Source organism: Triticum dicoccoides, chromosome 6A, assembly GCF_002162155.2.
Source record: "Triticum dicoccoides isolate Atlit2015 ecotype Zavitan chromosome 6A, WEW_v2.0, whole genome shotgun sequence".
Classification (NCBI taxonomy): domain Eukaryota; kingdom Viridiplantae; phylum Streptophyta; class Magnoliopsida; order Poales; family Poaceae; genus Triticum; species Triticum dicoccoides.
In genome coordinates, this window is record NC_041390.1 from 167,766,953 (window position 1) to 167,772,621 (window position 5,669).

Here is a 5,669-nt window from a genome sequence, read left to right on the forward strand (position 1 = left end):
AGACGCTTCAATTCCATCCGGGATCTAGTCCAGGTGGGAGACATAGAGATTTGCAAGATACATACGGATCTGAATATTGCAGACCCGTTGACTAAGCCTCTTCCACGAGCAAAACATGATCAGCACCAAGGCTCCATGGGTGTTAGAATCATTACTGTGTAATCTAGATTATTGACTCTAGTGCAAGTGGGAGACTGAAGGAAATATGCCCTAGAGGCAATAATAAAGTTATTATTTATTTCCTTATATCATGATAAATGTTTATTATTCATGCTAGAATTGTATTAACCGGAAACATAATACATGTGTGAATACATAGACAAACAAAGTGTCACTAGTATGCCTCTACTTGACTAGCTCGTTAATCAAAGATGGTTATGTTTCCAAACCATGAACAATAAGTTGTTATTTGATTAACGGGATCACATCATTAAGTGAATGATCTGATTGACATGACCCATTTCATTAGCTTAGCACCCGATCGTTTAGTATGTTGCTATTGCTTTCTTCATGACTTATACATGTTCCTATGACTACGAGATTATGCAACTCCCGTGGGTGTATCAAACGTCACAACGTAACTGGGTGACTATAAAGGTGCATTACAGGTATCTCCGAAAGTAGCTGTTGGGTTGACACGGATCGAGAGTGGGATTTGTCACTCCGTATGACGGAGAGGTATCTCTAGGCCCACTCGGTAATGCATCATCGTATTGAGCTCAATGTGACCAAGGTGTTGGACACGGGATCATGCATTACGGTACGAGTAAAGTGACTTTCCAGTAACGAGACTGAACAAGGTATTGGGATACCGACGATCGAGTCTCGGGCAAGTAACGTACCGATTGACAAAGGGAATTGCATACAGGGTTTGATCGAATCCTCGACATCGTGGTTCATCCGATGACAACATCGAGGAGCATGTGGGAGCCATCATGGGTATCCAGATCCCGCTGATGGTTATTGACTGAGAGCGTCTCGGTCATGTCTGCATGTCTCCCGAACCCGTAGGGTCTACACACTTAAGGTTCGGTGACGCTAGGGTTATGAAGATATGTATATGCAGAAACCCGAATGTTGTTCGGAGTCCCGGATGAGATCCCGGACGTCACAAGGAGTTCCGGAATGGTCCGGAGGTAAAGAATTATATATAGGAAGTGCTATTTCGGGCATCGGGACAAGTTTCGGGGTTATCGGTATTGTACCGGGACCACCGGAAGGGTCCCGGGGGTCCACCGGGTGGGGCCACCTGTCCCGGGGGGCCACATGGGCTGTAGGGGGTGCGCCTTGGCCATCATGGGCCAAGGGCACCAGCCCCTATAGGCCCATGCGCCTAGGGTTTCCCCCTAGGAGGAGTCCTAGTGGTGGAAGGCACCCCTAGGTGCCTTGGGGGGGGAGGGAAACCTCCCCTAGGCCGCCGCCCCCCCTAGTAGATCTCATCTACTAGGGCCGGCGCCCCCCTGGCACCCCTATATATAGTGGGGGAGAGGAGGGACTTCATACACCAGCCCCTGGCGCCTCCACCTCCCCCCGTTACGTCTCTCCCTCGTAGTCTCGGCGAAGCCCTGCTGCTGTGACACCCTGCATCCACCACCACGCCGTCGTGCTGCTGGATCTTCATCAACCTCTCCTTCCCCCTTGCTGGATCAAGAAGGAGGAGACGTCTCCCGTCCCGTACGTGTGTTGAACGCGGAGGTGCCGTCCGTTCGGCGCTGGTCATCGGTGATTTGGATCACGTCGAGTACGACTACATCATCACCTTGCAAGCTTCCGCACGCGATCTACAAGTGGTATGTAGATGCAAACTCTCTCCCTTGACTCGTTGCTTAGATGAACTCATAGATGGATCTTGGTGAAACCGTAGGAAAATTTTTAATTTTCTGCAACGTTCCCCAACAGTGGCATCATGAGCTAGGTCTATGCGTAGTTCTCTTTGCACGAGTAGAACACAATTTTGTTGTGGGCGTGGATTTTGTCATCTTACTTGCCTCTACTAGTCTTTTCTTGCTCACCGGTATTGTGGGATGAAGCGGCCCGGACCAACCTTACACGTACGCTTACGTGAGACCGATTCCACCGACTGACATGCACTAGTTGCATAAGGTGGCTGGCGGGTGTCTGTCTCTCCCACCTTAGTTGGAGCGGAATCGGTGAACAGGGCCCTTATGAAGGGTAAATAGAAGTTGACAAAATCACGTTGTGGTAATTCGTAGGTAAGAAAACGTTCTTGCTAGAACCCAATTGCAGTCACGTAAAAGATGCAACAACAATTAGAGGATGTCTAACTTGTTTTTGCAGCGATTGATCATGTGATGTGATATGGCCAGAAGTTGTGATGAATGATGAATTGTGATGTATGAGATCATGTTCTTTGTAATAGGATTCACGACTTGCATGTCGATGAGTATGACAACCGGCAGGAGCCATAGGAGTTGTCATTATTTTTTGTATGACCTGCGTGTCATTGAATAACGTCATGTAAACTACTTTACTTTATTGCTAAACGTTAGTCATAGAAGTAGAAGTAGTCGTTTGCGTGACAACTTCATGAAGACACGATGATGGAGATCATGATGATGGAGATCATGGTGTCAAGCCGGTGACAAGATGATCATGGAGCCCCGAAGATGAAGATCAATGGAGCTATATGATATTGGCCATATCATGTCACAACTATATAATTGCATGTGATGTTTATTATGTATTATGCATCTTGTTTACTTAGGACGACGGTAGTAAATAAGATGATCCCTTATAAAATTTCAAGAAGTGTTCTCCCCTAACTGTGCACCGTTGCTACAGTTCGTCGCTTCTAAGCACCACGTGATGATCGGGTGTGATGGATTCTTACGTTCACATACAACGGGTGTAAGACAGTTTTACACAGCGAAAACACTTAGGGTTAACTTGACGAGCCTAGCATGTGCAGACATGGCCTCGGAACACGGAGACCGAAAGGTCGAACACGAGTCGTATGGAAGATACGATCAACATGAGAATGTTCACCGACGATGACTAGTCCGTCTTACGTGATGATCGGACACGGCCTAGTCGACTCGGATCGTGTAACACTTAGATGACTAGAGGGATGTCTAATCTAAGTGGGAGTTCATAATTTGATTAGAACTTTATTATCATGAACTTAGTCTAAAACCTTTGCAAATATGTCTTGTAGATCAATGGCCAACGCTAATGTCAACATGAACTTCAACGCGTTCCTAGAGAAAACCAAGCTGAAAGATGATGGCAGCAACTATACGGACTGGGTCCGGAACCTGAGGATCATCCTCATAGCTGCCAGGAAACAATATGTCCTAGAAGGACCGCTAGGTGACGCTCCCGTCCCAGAGAACCAAGACATTATGAATGCTTGGCAGTCTCGTGCTGATGATTACTCCCTCGTTCAGTGCGGCATGCTTTACAGCTTAGAACCGGGGCTCCAAAAGCGTTTTGAGCACCACGGAGCATATGAGATGTTTGAAGAGCTGAAACTAGTTTTTCAAGCTCATGCCCGGGTCGAGAGATATGATGTCTCCGACAAGTTCTACAGTTGTAAGATGGAGGAAAACAGTTCTGTCAGTGAGCACATCCTGAAGATGTCTGGGTTGCACAACCGTATGACCCAGCTGAACATTAACCTCCCAGATGAGGCGGTCATTGACAGAATCCTCCAGTCGCTCCCACCAAGCTACAAGAGCTTTGTGATGAACTACAACATGCAGGGGATGGAAAAGACCATTCCTGAAGTGTTCTCGATGCTGAAGTCAGCAGAGGCTGAAATCAAGAAAGAACACCAAGTGTTGATGGTCAATAAGACCACTAAGTTCAAGAAGGGCAAGGGTAAGAAGAACTTCAAGAAGGACGGCAAAGATGTTGCCGCGCCTGGTAAGCCAGTTACCGGGAAGAAGTCAAAGAATGGACCCAAGCCTGAGACTGAGTGCTTTTATTGCAAGGGGAAGGGTCACTGGAAGCGGAACTGCCCCAAATACTTAGCGGATAAGAAGGCCGGCAACACCAAAGGTATATTTGATATACATGTGATTGATGTGTACCTTACCAGTAATCGTAGTAACTCCTGGGTATTTGATACCGGTGCCGTTGCTCATATTTGTAACTCACAGCAGGAGCTGCGGAATAAACGGAGACTGGCAAAGGACGAGGTGACGATGCGCGTCGGGAATGGTTCCAGAGTCGATGTGATCGCCGTCGGCACGCTGCCTCTACATTTACCTACGGGATTAGTTTTGAACCTTAATAATTGTTATTTAGTTCCAAGTTTGAGCATGAACATTGTATCAGGATCTCGTTTAATACGAGATGGCTACTCATTTAAGTCTGAGAATAATGGTTGTTCGATTTATATGAGAGATATGTTTTATGGTCATGCTCCGATGGTCAATGGTTTATTCTTAATGAATCTCGAGCGTAATATTACACATGTTCATAGTGTAGATGCCAAAAGATTTAAAGTTGATAACGATAGTCCCACATACTTGTGGCACTGCCGCCTTGGTCACATTGGTGTCAAGCGCATGAAGAAGCTCCATGCCGATGGACTTTTAGAGTCTCTTGATTATGAATCGTTTGACACGTGCGAACTATGCCTCTTGGGCAAAATGACCAAGACTCCGTTCTCCGGAACAATGGAGCGAGCAACCAACTTGTTGGAAATCATACATACCGATGTGTGCGGTCCAATGAGCGTTGAGGCTCGCGGAGGATATCGTTATGTTCTCACTCTCACAGATGACTTGAGTAGATATGAGTATGTCTACTTAACGAAACACAAGTCTGAGACCTTTGAAAAGTTCAAGGAATTTCAGAATGAGGTGGAGAATCAACGTGACCGAAAGATAAAATTCTTACGATCAGATCGTGGAGGAGAATACTTAAGTCACGAATTTGGTACACACTTAAAGAAATGTGGAATCGTTTCACAGCTCACGCCGCCTGGAACACCTCAGCGAAACGGTGTGTCCGAACGTCGTAATCGCACTCTATTGGATATGGTGCGGTCTATGATGTCTCTTACCGATTTACCGCTATCATTTTGGGGATACGCTCTAGAGACAGCTACATTCACTTTAAATAGGCACCGTCTAAATCCGTTGAGACGACACCATATGAATTATGGTTTGGAAAGAAACCTAAGCTGTCGTTTCTGAAAGTTTGGGGATGCGATGCTTATGTCAAGAAACTTCAACCTGAAAAGCTCGAACCCAAGTCGGAAAAATGCGTATTCATAGGATACCCTAAGGAAACTGTAGGGTATACCTTCTACTTAAGATCCGAAGGCAAGATCTTTGTAGCCAAGAACGGATGCTTTCTGGAAAAAGAGTTTCTCTCGAAAGAAGTAAGTGGGAGGAAAGTAGAACTCGATGAAGTACTACCTCTTGAGCGGGAAAGTGGCGCAGCGCAGGAAACCATTCCTGTGATGCCCACACCAACTGAAGAGGAAAACAATGATAATGATCAAGGTACTTCGGATCAAGTTACTACTGAACTTCGTAGGTCCACAAGGACACGTTCCGCACCAGAGTGGTACGGCAACCCTGTCCTGGAAATCATGTTGTTAGACAACAATGAACCTTCAAACTATGAAGAAGCAATGGCGGGCCCGGATTCCAACAAATGGCTTGAAGCCATGAAATCCGAGATAGAATCCATGT